This window comes from Vanellus vanellus (genome assembly GCF_965231255.1).
Source record: "Vanellus vanellus genome assembly, chromosome: 2".
In the NCBI taxonomy this organism is placed as follows: domain Eukaryota; kingdom Metazoa; phylum Chordata; class Aves; order Charadriiformes; family Charadriidae; genus Vanellus; species Vanellus vanellus.
Window position 1 is genome coordinate 132,195,521 of NC_138906.1, and position 23,045 is coordinate 132,218,565.

Genomic DNA, 23,045 nt, shown 5'->3' on the forward strand with positions numbered 1-23,045 from the left:
CTTACAGCCTCTCCGCTGCCTCAGCCGTTGCCCGCAACGCAACGGCCTCTCGCACTTCCACGCTAACGGCGCGTGCGCGGCGCGGCGGGGGCACTCGGGAACGGTAGTCTTCTCCGCCGCCAAGGCCCGGCCTGTGGAAGGGAGCGGGGCGGGCGGGAGGACTACAGAGACCGTTATGCCACGCGGCAGAGGGAGGGCAGGGGCGGGGCGAGCCAGGCCGGCCGAACCTCCCCGCGGGGCTTCTGGGAAGTGTAGTCTTGCGCCGGGTGGGCCGCGGAGGAGGGGAGCCGAGAGGGACACACTTCAGACGCTTTGCGAGAGCCTGTTGCGCTTCCTCTTCCAGGGCGTGGGGGAAGGGCAGGCTTCTGTGTTTAAGGTGACACCCCCACCTATATATTCCTCTTCTATTCCGTCCCTCCCCACCTCCGTCTGCTCACCCCCGCGGCACGAACACCAAAGCAAAGCTCCCTCCCGTGTCACCTCTGGGCTGGCACCCGGGGAAGGCAGCTGCTCATAATGCCTGAAGCTGAGGGGCTCGGTGCCGGCCGGGCCTTGTCACCCCCGGCTTTAGCCCCCATCTCCTCACGGCTCTGCCTGGCCAGGTCACCACCGACAAGGGAGCTGCCAGCGGCGAGTGGCCAAGGCCTGCCATGGCGGCCGGGCCCCAGGCTGCACCTCAGCGCTGCTGCGCAGGGAGGGCCTGAGGGCCTGGGGGTGAGCCCTGAGGACTTCCTGGGCAGGGAGGTTTTTGAACAGCAGCACCACAAGCGTTGTATCCCCCCAGGCAGTAATCCCCTGCAGATGTGGGCAAGCGAGCTCTGGCCCCCAGCAAGTCACTATAGCCAGGCCTGGCCAACACAGGGCTGGTGGCGGTGGCAGAGCCTGGCCTGCTCTTTGAACTCCCCAGGCTTTCTGGAACTCAGTATAGCCTTGGCCGGGTTTCGCTTCCCCAGCAGCTATGCCAGGCTGCTTCTCCAGGAGGTGAGCTATCTAAATGGAGGTGTTCCCCAGCTGCCGGCTGCTGATAGTGCCAAAACAAGACATGAGGAGACGAGGGAGCAAGTTGTTAACACAAATGATCCCTCCTGCTGGTGCTACATAAGGAGATAATGAGGGCATGGAGCTGGTGCTTACGTTATCTCCAGTGGCCGTCTGAAATGATACTTCACAAAAATGAAAGGAATAATGTTCACAACTTCCAACCTAATTATGGTGGGCTGGCAGCAAATTCATGCAGAGAGCCCAAGGAGGGTTACTGTCAGCACACGTTTTTTTTTAAGTTCTCTGGAAGCCATGCCAGACAGAGATTTATCCTTTAATAATGAAAAACAGAAGCTGAACTTCTGAAGGACAAAGTAGCACCTCACTGGGTATTGCCAAGTACCAGAGTGACCCACCCCTACAAATACATGGGCAAAAATGACCACTTCCTCCATCATCCCAGTTCCACCAAACAAACAGCTGGCGTTTACCTCCCAAGGCCTTACCTATTCTGCAGTCAGCCAAACAATTTAGAATTAGAATAAAAATCATAGAGAACGTATTGTGCTTGTACTTTCCAATACAAAGAGCATGTTTCATTAATCCATGAAAAGTAATTTATGCAGCTGACATTTAAATTATAAAGATTCAGATGATTAATGCATACAGAAAAAAATCTGTTTGTGTGCTTTATCACAGGCTTAAGGAAAAAAATGGCTCCAGGCCTGGCCCTGTGACAGACTGAGCACTGGCCACCTTCCAGTGACGGCAGTGGAGCTGTGCGTGTTCATTCCCTCTTGGTTACAGTAATTTGTCAAGCATAGAAAATATACATGTGCGTGTAAATGTATGCATTCCACAGAATAACCTTTTATCTAATCTTTCGAAGTCTGGGACAGGTTTGAAGAGGAAAAGGTGAAAATTATGAGACAGATTTTCATTCTTGCCTGCTACCAATACTTTTTTTATGTATATGACCGTAAGGTAGTGGCACTGCAAGCTCCATAATCCTGCCTATGTGCCTTGTACTTGGGGATAAATCAGCAGTCTATGCCCATTCATTCCTTAGTCTTCCCTTCATAAGCAGCAGGAACGCAGTAAAAATGCAAATAGGGAAGCCTCTTGTCCTCTGTGAAACTGTGTGGCAGCTATTGAGAATGGGCACCATTCAGGGCATTGGACGGTAACAATCCTGTGCTAACCCAGCCTGCATTTTGAAGGAATGTCAAAAGAATTTTTCTGTAGCATCGCTGGCCTCTGGAGCAATCCTATTTCTTTGCATGTGGAAAATAAGCACTTCTGTCATTGTTTAATAGTACTTCGTAGTAAATAATAGGTAGCACCCTGGTGAAATAATTAGTGTTTACTTGTTTACTTCTCTAGCCAGATGTTTTTATGAAAGCAACTGATAAATCATGACTGTAAAGTCAAAAGCATTTCTCCTTCCTATTCCCTACATTAATTTCACTAATAAATTATATTCAATAGAGGACTCTATCTTTTATGGTGACTTGACCCTAATTAACATGAATGTTTTCGATGAATGACATTTTTAAGTATTCCAGCTATATGCAGACTTATCATCATGACTGATTGCCCAAGCAGTTTCTGCAACAATAAACTTTCATTACAGAATCTTTGATAAAAATCACAATTCTCTGTCAAGCTAATAATTTATGCAAATTAAATGCATATTTATTTACAAGCCTTATACACCATATCTGGCAAACGGGATAAGGAGGTTCTGTGTTATATCACTGAATACAGGTCATGCAAATAACCAAACCTTTAAGCAGCCATAAAGGAAAATTCAGGAAATACAGTGTCTGTCTTGTTAGCAGATACCCTGCAGAAGTATAGCAATGAGTCCTACCGGAGATCACAGCAATAACCACACTATTTTCACAGGCAATGCGAACAGCAGCATCACAGTCAAGAAAGCAGGATTACTTTCAAATCTACCACATACTTGAAGATCACACTGATTACAAAGTTAAATCTATTTATAATGGGTCAGAAGAGTGGTTAATTGCCAGCAAGAGGATATATATGAACCCATGCTACTTTGTTGATGAGAACCGAGCACTGCCAGGCAAAATACCAGGCATTCATTTCAGGCCCAGGATGCAAGATGGAAAATTTTCAGTTTGATCTTCACTGGGTGCTATTCCCTCTTTTCTTTGTCATTCACCCTCAGGAAATGGGTCATTCCCAGGTGAAAGCAATTATTTGTCAGAGGGACTCACTTCTTTGGAAGAGCAATGACAGAAGTTTCCAGCTAAACAAACAGGAGGCTTGTGCAGCGTGCCAAAGACCAGGTCATGATAAACTAGAAAATGCTCTATTTTGTCAAGAAGTTACAGTTATTGTCAGCCTTCAGCTACAACTCAGCATGCTCTCCGTGCCATGCATTATGGAGAAAGGACAGCTAAAATCTGGTGTTATCTCCATTGAATACCTGGCAGAGCTGATCCTGCCCAGCCTCCAAGACTACCAGTTTTGCCTGACCTGGCCCTAAAAGCAGCCTTACGCTTGAGAAAGAGGAGGGAGAAAACGCAAGCGTGAACTAGAGGGAAGATGGCAGTATCCTCGCAACTCACAATGAATGCAACTTTTTTCTATTTAGATATGACACCCTAGTGTCTAAAAAGCATGTGTTGGCCTCCAACTGGACAGTACTTATGATATGATAAGTACTATTAGTAGTACCAGATATCTACAAGGATATGTGCTGCACCGCACAGAGCAGCTTTGAGTTCCATGCAGTGCGGAGTCTTGTATTTCTTGCTCTTGTTAAACTGATTCTGCGCTTGCTTCCAAACTGCTGCTGAACTGCTGCTGAATGTTTCATTGCCCTTCACTGGAGCTGGTGTTATTAAAAGCCCGAGCACTAGTCACCGTGCTTACTGCAGAATGCTAGACGGCTGTTGGTCACAGGCCTCCTCGCGTCCTTGTCCTCAGAGACAGCGTGCACCTGAGCACAGAGTTCTGGAAGAACAGGAATCACCACTCAGTAACTTCAGTTCAGCTTTGGGTTAATTGGTAGTTAGTTGATGGTGGTTAGGACTGACTTATTTTAAGGACCTGGTCTGGTCACTCTTGTCCTGGATACGTCCAACTGAATAACTTCCATATCCCTCTTCTACGGCCTTCCAATGAACTCCAAAATGAAAAACTGTTTTCCTTTAATGCTTTTACAGAGTCAGAGCTTGAACTGCTGCTATTGCAACAGGTTCTGCATTTCACACCACTAATAGATGCACTTTGTTGACATTGCTGTCATTTCTACACGAGACCAAATTTGGGCTGCTCAAAATGTGGTATATGTGTTAGCAAAAGATTAGGAAAATAACATGAAAAGGGAAATAATGGGCAGAGGTTCTAATACTAATTAAAACTATCCAGATAACCTGCTCAAAGGCTTTGCTGCTGCAAACTTAATGTTCCCAGTGTTTGTTCAGGTACAGCTTTGTCTGGTAAGAGCAGCTGAACAGCTGACTCCCGTGCAGGGACAATCTCGGCATCCAAGACAAGCTGCTCAATGGATGGACTGGGTTTTTTCACCTATGCTTTCCTTTTACTTCTTGGCTCCAAATCTGGTTCTGAGGCCCTGTCTTGCAAGCAAATTAAATTGATTTCACATGCAAACTCCTCTGCAAAATTAAGGCCCTACATTTTTTGTTCTGAATATCTCTGAGGGTTGATGGCAGTACAACTGGCAAACAAAATGGATTTATCAGGACTGCCAGTGTCCAGCAACTGGCAATAGAAAATCAATCTTTAGGGCAGTAGACCATTAAAAAAGAGGAGAATGTAAGTGTTATTATCTTTGATGTGTAACCTGATTACATGGAAGTCTCAATGGCAATTACTGTGAATATTTAGCTGCTTTCCATAGTGCTCTGTCAAATACAAATTGAAGGAATGGTACAATCCCATTACACTAAAAGATAAATGCCTCAAAATAAAATAGGTTGAGCAACTAACACACTCACTGCAGTATTGATTTGCATGTTCAAAGCATATCCACAAACACTGATCTCGGCAACTGTTAAAGGTTTACTTAAATCTATTTGACATTCATATGTATTTAAGCATCCCAATTTACTGTCTGATCCTTAGTGAAATTCTCTCTGCAAATAGCCAGCTTAGTGGAGAAGAATGAACAGCCATTTCCAGTACAGAAGAATTCCCAAGTCAAAGATGTAGATGGGTGGCAAAGGCAATGAATGCTTTTTACAGGGAACACATAGCAGTGATGTCTGGCTTGTGATTATGCTTAAATTTGGAAATATTGACAGGTTGACAGCCTGAATTTTTCAGATTTGAAGACATAGGAGAGAACCTGGTACCCAAATAAGAAATGGTGGGAGTGGATTGGTGGGCTGAAAAAAAAGAAAAACAAAGCCACTCTGTCCTCAGATTTTCTCCTGAGGGTTTTAACCTAGATGTCATTACAGTTCAAATATACACTGGATGAACCCTTCAAACTAGTTTGTTGCCCTGTCCTTTAGCAACTGAGCATAATACCCAACCTTCCAAAATGCACAAACACCCTTACCAGCAGTTGCCAGATGTTATAATAGTTTCTAGTTTTCTGATAGCTCAGGTCTGTAGTCCTTTATACACCTACAAAGGTCTAAACTACAGCTCTTGTGTGCATGAATTCATTGCAGTCCACTAAACCTAATACCCTTCCAGTAAGTGGGATTTTCTACCCCACTTCCTTGTCCTGGATGTGATTTTTCAGTATTAATAAGTGAAAAGGAGGTTTGCAAAAATAAATAAACAGGTCCCTACTACTGGGCAGGAGTTGCTTTGAGGAGAAGCTTTTTCTTGAATCTGATGTAAAACCATTTGCAGTAACAATGAAGATGTATCATCTATTAAAAAAAAAAAAAGTTACACCTTTTTTGCCTTTGAAAAGTATTTACTTCTAGCCATAAACTCATTAGCTTCTATCATGGAAGATGCATAAAATGACTTTCAATTAACTCTTATCCTCACTAATTTTACTAGAAAAACAGCAACCAAAAAAAAAAAAAAAAACAAAACCCCAAAACAAAACAAAACCAAATTGCTCTGGAGACTTTGCCATTTCTGATTTGTATTACTCTTCTTTCCATAAAACTATGGATGGTATTTATTTCTTTAAGTACAATACTGGTAGTCCGAATCCAAAGCTACATACCAAGAGTCATGTGGGACAATGTCAAAGCCTTCTCCTCTGTTATTTTGCTGCATTCAGCTCTGGCAGTAGGTGTCAGCAGAAGCTAACAAAGTGAACCTTCCCACTGATCCCAGTAACTGCTATGCTACACGAGTGATCTATCAGTGCTATAAGGCACAACTACTTTGTCACTCTATTGCCTTTTATCTGACTAATCAAATAACGAAAAACTGAAGGTCCAACTGCTGGACATCCTAGATGATTGTGCACTACTGAGCAAATAAGCTGGACAAGCTTTGCTTACGCACCAATATTTCATTAGCACAGCAAGCGTGGTAGGGTAGTTCACAAGACATAGATTGCTGTAGAAGAACATGGCTTGCTGAAGAACGATGGGAAACCATGATTTGCACATCGAGAACATGAGTGCCTGTTCTGAGGCCCAGAACTCATCACGAGATCTGCTCAAATAACCACAATAAAATGGGGGTAAAGAGAAAGCAGAGGAGAGGTCCCGCTATGGTATGACTTTACTATAGAGCACTGCATAAGGAAGATTCAGGGGATATAATTTTAAGGGGAGGGTTTCAACGAAAGTCATAGTATGGTCCTTCATTACCACCAAATTCACTACTCAACAGATATCTGCTGGCAAATGAGTACAGCGGGAGAAAGTCGGCTAACAGGTAGAAAGTTTGAGAGAGATTCTGTTGATATAGAAGATGTAAGACATCCTATAGGGAAGGCTTTCTAGATTTGAATCTGAGCAAATCTAGCTGAGTGAAGAAAAGTAGCAAACAAGTTGCACAATTGTTCATGAAATGACAAGAGAGATTAAAAAAAGCAATGGACTTTAATAAAACATCTTCAAAACTCTCCACATTGCAAGAGAAGATTTCATGGGAAGAAAGTAAAAATCAAAAATAATTCTGAAAAAATCAGAGGTTACTTGTGCCCAAACCATCCCAATCCAAGGAATAGTAAAATGCAGAAAAATCAACCTGGTTAAACAATCACATCGACCTCAAGACTCAAGAAGAACCATGCCAAAAATAAAAAAAAAAAAATCAAATAACCAAACAGAAAGCAATATGGTCAAAAAAATCCAACCACGCCACAGCAGAAAGTAAGACACAATTAAGGGGATATAAGGAGGACATTCTGCAAACGCATTATTACTATGAGGAATGGTTGCCAATGCCAGCCCAATATGGTAACCCGTTTTCTCTCAGTGACAGCAGGCCACATACACGATAAGTAGTGATAGCTGTCTTATCTTGGTATTCGTGAGTTTTGATATCCTCTGACATTACACCTTACAAGCAAGCTAGCAGAAGATGTGTCCATCGGATACTGCTGTGCTCGATAAAAAAGCCACGATTATAACATACTTATATTACCATGGCATACACAGAGCAGCTGGTCACTACCAAACTGTAAAAGCATATCAAAATGAGGTTATGCAGGCATCTGTCCTCAGTCTGTTCATTACGTACATGCAAGATTATACTTAATAAACCTGTGGGAAACATTAAGCTGGAAAGAGTTGCAAGCACTTTGAGGGAGAGATTTATAGTTCAAAATTATCCTGACAGGCTGGTGAAATAAATAGGATTAGAAATCAGCATATATAATACTTTATTCCCACTTATAATCACAAAGTAAGGGAGTAAATTTATTGGAAACATTCTTCAGGGAGGATCAGGGCACACAGTGAATCACAAAGTGATTGTGAGTCAGCCATGTCATATTGTTACGAAAAAGCAAAGCCTTTTAAAGTATGAGTATCACAGGTAAGACAAAACGATTGACGTGGCAACGTTGCAGCAAGCGCAGTGTGTGTTGGTACCTCACTTCAAGAAGCATGTGAACCAACAGGGGAAAGTCCAAGATAGATGAACAAAAAATAATCATTGTCTTGAAAAAAAGAGAAAAAAAGAGAAAAAAAGACGTGAGAGAAAGAATGGATGGCCTCATGTAAGCATGCAAGAGCTGGGTAACTGAGGCTGCTATCGCACGCAGACTGGGAGTAGGAGTCAAGATACCAGTAAAGAAAGATGATACAAAATTAGAGGATATGAGAAAAAATTGCAAGAGATTTTATTGCTTCATGATAGATAATTTGCTCTACTCCCAACCGTTTCTTATTTTCCTATTTGTGTCTATGACTGCTAAGTCTGATAGTTAAGTCTTGTTCACCTCCTGTTTACACCATGAGCGGCCAGCCCAGCGCTCAAGGTGAACTGTGAAATTTGAGGCAACGTTCTCGACAAAGACAAACAAAAACATGCTAACTATGTTGAAAGCTGAAAAAAAAGCAAAATGAGAATTTAAGGAAAAGAGATCAAGAGCTTACCTTCTTGTATGTGGGTTAGCAGAGCTGGGAGTTTCAGCTAGTTTTATAATAACCTACAGAACAATGAATATTTGACTGAAGCCGTTACCTCTCCCAAGAGTGTTGTTCCCAACTCAGCTCTTCCAAAGCACTTCAGTGGCTCTCTGGTGCATTTCCTTCCACGAAGGAAAAATTAATTAAAGTATCCGGGGACTACAGAGTTTCAGCGAATCGTTGGGGCAGTGGAGGGGAAAAGGGATACACGTGGGACGGGGAGACAACATAAGCAGCCTCTGGCAGGGCGCTCCACAGAAAGGGAGCTCCAGCAATCCCTCTTCCTTGTTGCACAATACCAGACAACTGGAAGAAGGCCTCAGGCAGGTATTTTTAATACAGTTGTCTCAATAAGATGGAGAAGAAACTAGAGGATATGTAACTGCACCCAAAACTTTGCCTTTCAAGTCTAGATATAAGAGAGTGGATAGTTTCCCCAAATAACTCTTTAAAAACAGATAGGATCTGAAAATAACTCTGAAGTGGAGGGGAACATGGCATTTTTACCACTGGTTTAACACTGGTTTAGGTTTGGCTAATCCCTACTTTAAATATTGTGCCTCAGTCACTTCCTAAGACTCCAGACACTTCCCAAACAGACCTTTTGTAAGCAGCTATCTCCTATCATGTGTGCAAAAGGATTTCTCATAAACTTCCATCAGTTCCCACAGTAAAGAAGCTACCTCAGATGCAGATAGCTACCAGTGTTTGAAACATGCTCTACTGAGATCCACGTACCAGTTGGTTGGCACATCTGGGACACTCATTCTATTCTTCCTGCTGGAGCTCTGCAAGAGTTGATTACAAAATAGATGCTTTTAGAATGGACTTATAGCACGTTACAGACCCCAGGGCTTAGTAGCATGGATATCTCTCCTTCACTTGCCCAGTTCAGTTATTGTTTTGTTGTACACCCATTGTATTTCACTATGCTTATTTCTGTGTGCAAGTTTATTAAAAAAAATAAAAGATTAGTAACTTCAGGTCTTTCTCAGTTTACTCTACAGAAGGTATTTCATTGATTTCCTTAATCTTGTTTCATCTGTATTGCATTACAGTGGAGAAAAGTTCATAGAACACAAGACAGTAAAGATGAGAAAGCAGAACAACAAAACTGAAGGAAAACAAAGAATTTATTTTAGTCAGCAGAGCTGAAAAGAGTGCCTGTGTTAATGAAGAGTAACCATTAAGCAACAACACTTCAAATTTATGCATATATAAAACAGACTTCACATATATAAACTTTATTAACCCCTCCACTTCACTTAGAAATGGGTAACTTGGCTTCCTTACAGCCGCCTTCTCTTGCCCACTCAAAAGACTTATTCTCTTCTTTTAAAAACTTTACACCCCAACTCCTACATTAAGACAAATAACACCTCCATGAATTTGTGGTAGGTTTTGAGATTTTCTTTCTGGGAAAGCTGTTGCCTCATCTTTGGTACTTCCTGATAACTCATGGGAAACATGTGAGGCAAGGACTTTCTTGTTCCCCAAAACGGCAACCACAGCTGGAATGAAAATGAAAAGAGAGAAGAAACAAAAAACCCACTCCAGCAAATAAATCTGTTTTCTAAGTGGGATGTTTTCTTACACTGAAACTTTGGTAAGTTAATTCAATTTTAACTTCTTGGAGACTTTCATTGTTATATCACATGATGTATTTTTTTCCTTTACCACTAAGATTTAATCCCTTTTATAAAACTATCTTAAGAAGCAAAAGTAGACTTAGGGTTTTACTTAGGGCCTCTAACTTATCATCTGCTTGATTATTACATGTTGCAGTGAGTAAGATTACTATACATCCTCTCATGTTTTATATACTTTGCTGTATCCTTTGGTTTTCCGCTTGAAGGTATCCAGATAAAATAGTTAGATAGCACCCTTGTAATATATGCCATACTGCCTTTTTTCTTGCGTCTTTTTGTAGAGAAATAGCTTCTAACTCTTGGCTGGATGTTTGAGAACTGTTGTTTAATATAGTAAAGATAAATAGTTTTATTATTTTTAAAGAAGTTTGTTATAGATTTAAAGAGTATACTCTCTTCCATTATTTTAGTTAATTCTTGCAGAGGTTGACTGTTAGATACTGTAGCCAATGTGACTGGTACAGCAGCAGGGATCCTGAATGCAAAAATTGTGCTCTGCTTTGTATGCAAAAATTAAACAGGCTTGTGGTGTGAATGGGTGAACCTCACAGAGTATCCAGTAACAAAAACTGAAGGGCAGTGCACCTTCAGGTCTAATTAACCTTGAACTTTACAGAGAACATACTTAAACATTTAATAGTAATGTGGTACGCCACAACAGTTGAGTAAGAGGATATGATAAAAGAATAACAAATTTACATTTAGGAAGGAGGGAGAGAACATGAAGTGTGTTCACTAGCTACCTAGGTGGAGGATCCCATGCCTAATTGCTTACTTTTCACCATTTCAGGAAAAGAACTGTACTTACTGAGTTGAAAGCTGCTGCTAGTTACAGTGCTTACATGTCCTGAAATATCACCCACAAACTTGGCAATATCTTCTTCCTACTCAATTCACCGATATTCACCTTGTCTCAGGATTAGACTGCTAAAGACTGCTAATGACCATTATTTAATAACAACTAAGACTTGGAAACATGTCTCTGTTTATACTCTGGAGGTGCGCATCTCACCTGAATATCCGTCTATGGTGGATTCCAGTTCTGCAAAATATGATCGAGATTTACTCATGACACTGATGAGTACAAACTAACATATGAAATGCAAAGCATCCAACAGTGTAGGAAATCTAACCAAGTGAAACCAACTTAAAATGGTGGCTATGAGAAGGGTGACCTCCATTCTTCTCAACCTGTTCTGATTTGGCTGTTGATATGAAAGCCCAATGGCAATGATTTGGAGAAGATTTTTCCTTGGAGGCACAAGGGGAGTTAAGATAGGGATCCCCAGATGTGATTTGGCAACCAAGTTCCAGGAGTTCAGTAGAGCATTTAAATTTCTTTTTAATTAATATCTGTGTTGAACTTGCATCTTAATTGCTGTACTCCATGTTTCAAATGTTCAATAAAACATGTAACTGTTATACTACCTCACTGGAGGAAAGTAAATTCAGTACCTATATCTGGTAAAGCTCTACGTTTATTAGAAATAGAAATAGTTAGCTAGCCCCCTGAAGACAAATTTTATCATTCCTTCAGGAACTTGCTCTGAAAAAATGGGAATTTGTGTGCCTCAGGATAGGAACCTCTTCACGAACATGCATTCAGTGGCAGATGAATGCTATGTCACAACAAGCCTTTCGCGTGATACGTAATCATTGATTTATTTCCTTATTAGTATGTGGTTGTGGGGGATCCAACTAGCCTGAGCGTGTACTGTCAGGTCTGCTGAACAGACAGTCCTAGATGAAAGAGCACCTTGTATAACTTTCTGCTCTCTACTTTAAAACTTTCTTAACTTCTTTTATTCCACGTGTCTTTAGTCTATCTCTATTTCTTTTCTCCTTACTTTGGCTCATAGCCCATAGTGCTAGAAAGCTCCCTACAAGTCTGCATCAGCTAACAACCATTTGTTTTTGCAATTTTCCCTTCTGAAGTTCAGCCCGCGCTGTTACAGAGCTTCTTGATGTAGGAGGAGGCAGAAGTAGGATGTATGGAGGCAGAGTTGCTATGGGGAAAGAAGTGCAAAGGGAAGAAAGGTGGAGACTCGCAAATAGGTGCAGCAACAAAGAGAATGAAAGAAGGTATAGCAAGAAGGCAGAAGTAATGGTGGCCTCGCAAAAGATGTTTCCCCCTTTGTTTGGTCTCTCACAATAAGGTGGAGAATATGACATCTCCACAACTACTCACTGCACAAAGAGTTGACTGACCTCAGTCTGTGCACCAGACTGCTGATGTTGATAGGAGTTTTGTTGTGCTTCAAAAGCAGTATGTCATCATCATCTTTTTTTTCCCTATTTTCTCTTTCTGTGTTGCTGGTGCTGCTAGGTGAGCTACTCAGACATTGACCTGTGTGTAGTTAAACAAATCAACCTGTCTGCAAGGATATGTGTAAGAAAAGAAAACACACAATGGAGCAAACAGATGACAGAACAAATGAGGCACATCGATTAGCTTTATTTGTTTAGCAGCAGGACTGAGACCGACCTCTTAAAGATTTTCTAGGTTTAGTGCTTCCTCTTATGGATGGTGTGGCATTAGGGACCTTGAGTGTGTACTTATGTCCTCGCAGCGGAATACCAGAGCAAAAGGAAAACATGCTGTTCTTACAGGGCAGTTACAATAGAAGAAAAGAAAAGGCTGACTGCAGTGGCAAGTAATTTTTTTCTTTGCTCCTTTTTTTTTTTTAAGAGGCTTTCACCTTAGGTGAAATTTGCTTATATTGAAGGGGGAGTGATTAAGATTCTCACTGATATTTAGGTCTTGTGCTGTGGCTGTACAGCAGCGTGATAGCCCTGAGTAGCAACAGAAGAGTCTCTGGTGCAGAGAACTGAACTTGGAAAAAATATTCAGTCGCCCAGAGGCTCCACCACCACAGCAATGTCATGGAGGGGCCAGGGCTGCATCTGAAGGTTGTGGTCACAGGATCACAGAATGGTAGGGGTCCCATTAAATTCAGGGGTCCAGACTGGAAAGTTTTTCCCAAGCTGTCAGCAAGCCAGCCCATCACTTGCAGGAGGACCATGTCTTTCTCAAGCCGCCGAGTTTGTGTCAAACTGCATGTGAAGCAGGAAAAATGGATTCTATCAGGTCAAAGAAAGATTTGTAGTGTTTTTACACGTGCAAAAAAGGACTAGAAGAGACTTCCAGTGGTTCAGCCTCCTCAACTGATAAAAGCTGCTGTTTATGGCTGTCCTTTTGTTTTTCTTCCTGCTAGCTCTGTATTCTTTTTAAGTGGCAGGAGAACTCCAGAAAGAGTTGCATGTTATTGTTAGATAACTGAGGTGGGTTTCACTTAAAATGGATGCTTTTTACACTTTTTAATTTCAGATAAGGAATAAACAATACCAGAATACCTTGTTAGAGCTTTGGAAGTAGAAATTGGGGTGCCAGCATGGGATGAGCACCAACAAAACTAGGTACTTTATCCAGTGTTTAGGAAGTACAAGAATGTTGCGATGACACACCAGGTTATAGGCTACAGCTTTTTCCTTTTGGGGGAGGAGAAAAGAATGTGTTTTGTTCTGGTTTTGGTTTTGGCCTGATAAAAGCCTTCCAAGACTTTTTCCTCATTCAGATTCTTTGGGAGAGAAGGGAGAGTGGATACATCTATTATTCAGTCTTGTTTCTACCAATTTAATCCAATGCGGAAATAGTGTTCTAATACTGAAAGATTAATTCCTGAAAATCTAGGCCTTACAGGAAAGATTTAGTTGTGTTAATCAAACACTTTCTTCCAAGTATAATATGGCAAGAATCTCTCTTGTCACTTTTTAGCATTACTTCTGCATAACAGGGGTGGATCTCTTGAATGGGTCAAGCTGCATAACCTTTTTGTCTGGAGATTTGCCTTTTGGAATTTGTCCTGAAAATAGTTTTCTGTGTGACTGTACTCTAAACAATTACACATGGAAGATGGATCATGGACACACACATGGACGTAATGTAAAATGTATGCAAGACAGAGAAACAGAAGTTTACGATGATGTTTAAATGTACTTCAGCTGTCTATGATAAATTATCTAAATAATCTGGCATTTTCCCAAGTTCGTATTTTGGACCATTGGCACAGTTTTAGAGAACCTGTCAGTCAGAAGGAGAAATGTTCCACAGAACAGCAATTGTTGTTGCTGCTCAAATGTACAAGTCCAGCAAGTGGTGGCAGGCTAAAGAAAAGACCAAGACCAGGGATAAATTATAGATGCTGTCAAACGACTGGCCATAACATGCGCTCAAACAACATTCCGATTAAAAATGTGTTAACAAAATCCTTAAATGAAGAGACCAAGAATGGAAGCTTGCATGAAATCACACCATCTTGGCAAGAACTACTTGTTCCTATCTTTCCTCAATGACGTGGCTTTTAGCTGTACCTTTTCTTCTCCCTCCTTTGCTTAATTAGAAGCAGGGAAGGAACTCTCCAAACTGTATTGAAGGGACGCTGTAATGTAGCAATCATTCTGTTAAGATATAGTAGGACCTCAGAGGAGCTATACCAGACCATCAGATTGAGCTCTTTGTCTAGGATTCACTGTTGCCCACGCTATAGTCTCCGTTTCCTTCCTTGCATCTCAGGGTGCAAGAGCTGTTGCCTTTCTCAGAAGTCTCCTGCCTTCCCTCTTTTTGCCACTCAAAAATGTCACCTGTGCCCTGTCTGTGCTGGGAACAACCTCTCTCGCCTTGCGTCCCATCTCCGAGGCCTTCCTGGGACTCTGCTTGTTTTCGTGAAGCCTCCAGGCTGGTCCCATCTTCTGAGGTGTGCCACGTGGGACCCGCAGCCGGCCATTCTCAGAACCATGAACCTGATACGCAGAAGTGGGCTGAGGCAGGATTGCGCAAATTAAAGGTGGAGGTGGGTTTTTCTGTGCTGCATCCTGCAGTGAAGTGTGGAGAAAAAAACGTGGCAGGAAGCAGGGAAGAAGCAGCCAGAAAAAGAGACAACGAATGTCACTTGAGACAAACTGATAACTCTATTTTTACCACATCCTGCCACCAGGAACGAGCGCTGAAAGCGACTATTGAAGAAAAAAAAAGGCAAGGTAATGATGAGAAGACAGAAGGGGGAGGATGCTTCTGCACCCGAGCTAATGTCTCCAGTGTCCCTCTCCTCCCATCCACTCCGATTAGTTCATTCTTTTGCCGGGCCAGATGAATGAAAATCCATCCTCGCTTTCCCTGCCCCGGGCGCGACAGCAGTTGGCCGGAGGGACCCAGCACTATGTGTAATTAATTAGCTGACGAGGAACGATGGTCTCCGCCGAGGGCTGGCACCGCAGCCGCCGCTTCAGAGCACCCTCACCCCTGGGGAAACCCGCTCCCCTACCCTCTGCTGCCCGGTTTAACCGGTAATCCCGCCGGTAATCCGCCCCTGACCCCCATATCCCAGCGTCTGGCCGCCGGCTCTGCCCGTGCCTGTCCCTCAGGGCCCTCGGCGGCAGCGGGCGCGGAGGACAGGCCGCGGCGGGGCGGGGGAGGAGGGACGGGACACAGGGCGGAGCGGGCCGGGGCCGGCGCCGGCCCTCGAGTCCCCGCCTGACCCCGCCGCGGCGGCCGGGCGCCGCTCGCCTCCGCCCCCGGTCTGGGGGGAGAGAGGCGCTGGTACGGGGCGGGCCGGCGGCGGGGGAGGCGCGGGCGGCTGCGGCAGCGGCACCGAGAGAGCGGCCCCGGTGGGGGGGGCCGCCGCGGGCGGGAGCCCGGCAGGAGGAGGGCGGGCTGACGCGGCAGGGAAAGCAGGAGGAAGAGGCCGCTCGGGCGGGCGGACGGACGGACGGACGGAGAGACGGACGGAGGGAGAGACGGACGGAGGAGACAGACGGACACCCTCCGGCCCGCCCCGGCCGGCGGGAGGGAGGCAGGCAGGCAGGTACGAGGGGTCCAGGTGGCGGTGGCCGCTTGCGGAGAGTTCGGGCGCGTTGAAGAGGGGCCGTGAGGAGCCACGGAGGTTCACTGGACGGGGCGGGGGACGGGGCCGTTTTGCCTCCCTTTAGCTGCAGCCCGAGAACGTCTGTATGCTTCGGTGACATCCCCAGACGTGTCTGTGGGGTGTGTTCAGTGCCGCCCACCCCCCACCCCCCACCCCCCGCCTTCGGGGGGGACGGGACGGGACGGGACACGGACACGGACACGGACACGGACACGGGACAGGACAGAGACGCTAAAACTATTAACGCAGGAAAACGCGGATCCGCGTGGGCGTGGGGATCCAGACACGGACGGGGGGCAAAGTGCTCGCAGGTGAATAAACGAGCAAACATGGAGAAACTTCTGCTTTTTTTTTTTTTTTTTTTTTTTTTTATTCTCAGCTGGTATAGTTTTAGGTATTATATTTGCAAAGAAGTTGCAAAGTCATTCTGCATCTCACAAGCTCCCTTCGTCTTTTTATTTTTTATTCCCACCCTTCTCCAGCAGTGTTAACTCGCTCCTGCCGGTACTCCTGCCCTAATGTTTTTCTGTGTCGCTGTGTGTATGTGTGGTTTTACGTATTATGCTTTATTTTGCATGTCCGGTTGGGTTTGGGAGGGTTTGATTTCTGGGTTGCAACTACGGACACCACCAAACTCCCATTTCAGCTCCACTACTTAATTCCATGTAGGCAACGATGCTAAGCTGGAAGCAGACACTTAAGAGGTAAGGGATGGCTTGGCATTTACACTCTGAGCAGTGGAAAGAGCCCGTTTACAGAGAGCCCTTTCCCCCTGCTTCCGTGGGATGGGGAGACCCCGGATCGCTTTGGGTTGTGCCTCGCAGGGGAAAGGCAGTGAACGCAGTTGGGGTTTGCGATCCCTCTCTCTGTGCCAGGGAGGCAAGGGCTGGAATCGCCTCTTTACCCCTTGAAATGCCTTCAGTATGAGAGAAGGGTGGAGGCAGGGAGGAAATTAAAATAACGTTTTCTCTTCCCATGCAAAAGGAGCCGCAAAGCATCGGTACTTTCTGCATGGGTCTTTTACAAGGAGGGTAAAATTCTGGCACAGACTTGGAGGATTTGCATTAGGGGAGAACTAGTAGAGCTTGAAAGAGTGTCCCACAGCATTCAACTGCGTGACTTGGTATTTGCAGGACGTCTTTGGCTCTGTTCTATTCATGAGTATTGGTCAGTGCTCCTTGGCTTTCCCTTCCTGAGACTTACGTGCTCCTGCAGAGCTGGGTTTTGTCTGAATTCTGCCAGGCTCTTTCCCTTAGTTTATGGGAGTGCATGAAGAGCAGCAGTATGCACTTCTTGGCAGCAAAAACCAGTTAGTGATCTCTATTATTTCTCTCTATAAGTGCTACAGCCTCTTCGTTACGTGCTCTGAGCATTGAAATGACATTGATGTTTATATTGGACACTCAAAATAGATGCTGACAGCCCTTGCATTTTTTTTTTTTCATGCTAATCTAATAAATTCAGTATCTATTGTTATCTTAAAAGAGAATTAAGTATTTCTTGAAGGGAATGAGAGTTAAGTGGACTGGTATGTATACATAGGCTGCATCCAGAGTACTGCAAGACTTCTTATTGGTTATGTTGTTCAGAGGGTATCTTCATTCTGATAATCAACAACTGATGGGAGTTGTTGCTTTTTATTATTGCTGTCTGCATTTTCATTCTCTAAGGACAAGTAGCTTTCTAAGAAGCCTGACGAAGCTGGAGGTTCAAGTCTCGTTCAACAGAGGTCTTCAAAGGACCTACAGGGGACATTAGTTGGGCGGTTCCTAGCCCACTCTTGTTATAAAGTAATGTATTGCAGGGAGCTAGTCATTCAAGTTTTAAGATGTGGGCACTTTAAAATTACTAGTCTGTTCATTTTTTTTACTTGTTTAAAGTCAATCCACAAGTAGGTGGATAATTTGACTGTAATGGCATGTGTTTAAAATAGCAATTGCTGGTTTTTAATATGCAGAATTGTTTCAGCCTAGCTAGCTGGAGTAGCTGCAAGCCTCCAAAGCTGACTTGACCCAGCAACAAGATATTTCACTAGGGTATGTTGAGAGCCAAAAATAAAGTATATTAAATAAAATGTCACAGGTATTAGCAAATAAAAATAGATGCAAAGCAATTCTTGTCTCCCCTGGGATTTAGGATTTATGATGGAAATCATCTGTCATTTTATAATGCCATGCATGCTAATTGCAGGCTCATCACCAGTGTATAAGAGGGTATGTCAAATCTTATTTTCCATTCCATCCGTACAGGATAAGCTTCTAATAAGCTGTGATCCTTTAGCCACATCCACACATCAGCTCGCTCCTGGGTTATCCTGCCTGTATCTCAGATCATTTTCCAGATGGTTTTGGTTTTATAATTTGCATGCAAGTACTAGGGCACTTTTGTTCCATGGCTACAAGCCATTTTATACACAAATGCCCAGCATTTCTGATGTAAATCAAGATCAGATGACACATACTGGTAATTGTAAATGAATATTTATTTTTGGCTGTTTAATTTGTCACTTAGAAAAACGTTATTTTTAAGGAGTGGGCATTTCCCAAAAGGAAAGTCACTACTGGTTGATTTTGTCACTTCATTTGTGGGTGCTCATAAGGCATTGAAGACTTATACTGCTATGAATTATATTTTTTTCTGTAGACCCAAGGAACTAGAAACTAGCATAAGTAGTCTATGTATTTATATAGACTGAGCTGTAGTAAAGCAATATGTTGTTTTTATTTGAAGTTAGCACTTCAAGTGTTTATATTGAAGGATTCATTTTGTTCTGGTTTAAGTAGTATCCATATGCTAAAATAACCTGCAAAGCAAACACTTACGCTTTCCAAAGTAGAACTGAAGGGCTTCAGCATACTGTAAGAACATTTTAAAATGTGTTAATCAGGTTCCTGCTTGCATTCCTAATTCTCAAACAGAATTTATCCCCCCAAATCCTCCAAACCACCTAACACAGTGTCTGCCTGAGTCTGAAAGTGTCTTAAATGTATTGAATCTCCCTCTTTAAGCAGAAAGTTCTTAAGCGCCTTATCTAGAGCTGCTGTAGTTGAGCATCAAAGCCCTTAGGAGATCAAGAAACTAGGACACCTGGCAAGCACCGTGTAAACACATGCGCTGATAGGATTGGTTGTGTCTTGAAATGCAGTTGTATGGGCTTTCTTTTTAAAACATCAACAGAAGAGGAGCTCACCATTCCCTGGAACTGGTGGTGGTGGGACTTGTCTAAAGAGTAGACTGGGTTTTAGGAGTTGAAACCTGGGCTCCTGGTCCCTTCGCCCAAGGGGTTCAAGCCCCGATCTTCCCCACCTCCGCAGCTGTTGCACTAGCTGGAATGAGTAGGAGGGCGCACATTTCTCCTTGTGTTTAACCTGGGCCATCTCACGGAAGATGCAGCAGGTCACCCAAGTATCACGGTATCACGGAGTTTTCAGAGTTGGAAGGGACCTCTAGAGAACATCTAGTCCAACTCCCCTGCTAAAGCAGGATTGCCTAGAGCACATTACTCAGGACTGCATCCAGGCGGGTCTTGAAAATCTCCAGAGAAGGGGACTCCACAACCTCCCTGGGCAGCCTGTTCCAGTGCTCCGTCACCCTCACCATAAAGAAGTTTTTCCGTGTATTTGAACGGAACTTCCTATGTTCTAACTTGTGCCCATTACCCCTTGTCCTGTCACTGGGAACCATTGAAAAGAGCCTGGCTCCATCCTCCTTCAACCCACCCTTTAGATACTTGTAAGCATTAATAAGGTCTCCCCTCAGCCTTCTCTTCTCCAGGCTAAAGAGTCCCAGCTCCCTCAGCCTTTCCTCATAAGGGAGATGCTCCAATCCCTTAATCATCTTAGTTGCCCTTCACTGGACTCTCTCCAGCAGTTCCTGTCCCTCTTGAACTGAGGAGCCCAAAACTGGACACAGAATTCCAGTTGTGGCCTCACCAGTGCAGAGTAGAGGGGGAGAATGACCTCCTTCGACCTACTGGCCACATTCTTCCCTATGCAGCCCAGAATTCCATTGGCCTTCTTGGCAACAAGGGCACATTGCTGGGCCATGAATAATTTACTGTCTACTAGGACCCCCAGATCCTTTTCCTCCGAGCTACTTCCCAGCAGGTCCGCCCCTAACCTATACTGGTACTTTGCATTCTTCCTCCCCAGGTGCAGGACCTTGCTCTTGCTTTTGTTGAACCTCATTAGGTTCTTCTCTGCTCAGCAGAGTATGACTTGAGGGAGCACCAGCAGGAACCTGACTCTTGTAGCCGTTTGTGTGTTCCCCTGGGAGGAGGGCTGGGATCCAGTGCTTGGTCACTGGTGATGAGACTGTTATCAGAGGTGGGAATTTCCACATCATCCTCCATGTTTCAGGAGAGGAGCAACACTTGGCTAGTTGTTCTAGGAGAAAACTGGGCCCAGGAGAAGAATGAGCTCTGAGCTTTGGAGTAGGTGGTGACAGCTGTTCGTAGTCCTGGCTTAGGAGTTTAAGCCCTGAAGTTGAAGTGGGGAGAGCATCCAGTATTTTCTACCAGAAAATGCCATTTCCAGTGCAGAAATCTTCCTGGGCCACCTCTCTCTCATGGTGTATCTGTGTGCCGGCAGACACCAGCCTGGCAGTTCTGTATTATGCAGGTGTTCAGTTCTTGTGACCGATCCAGTCCACTGGTTGGGGTGTCTGTGACCTGATCTGTAACTCCATTCCCTCACCCAGCTCTGCATTGGGAGTCGTCTTCCCTAGCCTTTAGCAAAGGAAGAAGTAAGGTGGTATGTTCCCGTGATCTTTACACTTGTTACTTCCAGACACCCTGCAAGCATCATCTGATGAGGAGAGGGAAATTCCTCATTCCCTCATATTTGAAAAGCTTTGCTTTGCTACTACAGTGTTTCTTTATTCTAGGACATGAAAGCACCTGGTTGGGGAGGGGGATGTGGATAAGGAAGACTGGTGTCTAAATTTATTTGAAAGCTCCTTTATTCAAAGAGATATCACATCTTAGTTTTTGGCAGTTGTTTGAAACTCTGAGGGCGACTGGCAAGATGTTAGTGCTACATGCCTTGCCAAGTACTATTGCAAAATACTGCCACTGCAGAAGTAGCATAACTTTATAGACCATTATGTTTCTCTTGGAGTAAACCAGAGGGGTACCAACTTCTCCTTTGCCTCTGCTGCAAAGCAAGACCTCCACAGTTCCAGCTGCTTCCAAGGCACCAGCATGCATCTTTGCTGCTGTCTCTTCTAATTTCTGCAGTCAGTTTTCCTTCAACAGTATTTCTCCATCTCTTGTTTGCTGTTGTGAAGTAACTGACAAACCAGAACTATTTAAAACTTTTTCACTGTATTGTTAATTGCAGAATATTTTGGAACAGGCAGCAGACCAAGGAAAGCTTTGCTGCTGGTTCTGAACTCAATGCTACCGTAGCAGGTGCGTCAAAAGAGATTTGCAGTGTCCCTTGGAGTTATACCTCATATTTGAGTGTTTATTGAACAACTCTGGGATTGAAGTCACTCCTAAGTATTTATATTTATCTAAGTAATAGAGGATACAAAATCTGATATCTAAATATATGCAAACTGTGGGTCAATTTTTGAGGTCTCATAACTTCTGTTTGCTGTTAAAATAAGTCACCGGTTGGAAACATGGGTCTTATTTTTCAGAAACTATCTTGATAGCTGTTTCGGGTCTTTGCACCATTAATCTTTGCTCAAATTGGTATTTTAATGAGAAATTGTGTTGGGGGGACTCGCAGGGATTATTTTCCTGTGATGTTGATACGGGAGACCTTATAACGTCCTTCCAGTACCTAAGGGGGGCCTACAGGAGAGCTAGGGAGGACTTTTTGCAAGGGCATGTAGTAACAGGACAAGGCAGAATGGCTTCAAACTGGAAGAAGGTAGATTTAGATTAAATATTAGGAAGAAATTTTTCACTTTGAGGGTGGTAAGGCACTGGAACAGGTTGCCCAGAGAAGTTGTGGAAGCTCTATCCCTGGAGGCGTTTAAGGCCACATTGGATGGGGCTTTGAGCAACCTGGTCTAGTGGGAGGTGTCCCTGAGCATGGCAGGGGGGTTGGAACTTGATGATCTTTAAGGTCCCTTCCAACCTAAACCATTCTGTGATTCAGTGTTACATATAACATTGCATTACAGTGACATTTCTGGATTATCTAGGAAGATAGGTGGAAGGTGTAAGTGCTGCTTAGGGCTAAACATCTTAAATCATGCAGTTACTCAGGTTAGAAGGAATCTTGGGAGGTGTTGAGTGCAACCTCCTGCTGGAAACAGGGTTAACCCTGAGTTCAGGCAGGGTTGCTCAGGGCTTTGTCTAGCGAGGTTTTGAAAACCTCCAAAGACAGAGGCTCCACAGCCCCTCTGGGCAACCTGTCCTAGTGGTCAGTTGTCCTCATAATGATTTCCCTTCTCATACAACACACCGAAAGCAGAGTCCGTCTCTGTCTTCTCCATAACCTTCTTAAAGGCATTGGGAGGCTGCTGCTAGGTCCCCGTGAAGCCGCCTCTGCTCAAGGCTAAATGAGTCCAGTTGCCTCCGACTCACCTCCAAGAGCCCTGCTGCAGCCTCCGACCTTCTGTCTGCTGGTCTCTTCTGTGCAGGCATGTCAGACATACATCTTTAAATGTGAATGGACTCAGTCCGCAGGACGCTGCCAGAAAAAACGTGTATTTAGATTATGATTGTTTAGGTTTAAACTTTTTTTTTTTTTTTGCATCTTCATGTTAGTTATTTATGAACTGGATCACTATCAAGCCCTAAAATATGTTTCATACTAAATTTAGTAAATAAGTAAGGACTGAGCATTCAGAAAATGAATGCTTTTACTTAAATACTATGGAATTTCCAGTCTATGGTATTTGTTTTGCTTTAATGTTGGGAAGAGCATAGAATAGGGATAGGAGGTAATTAAAGAAAAAAATAACTTTGGTACTACCTT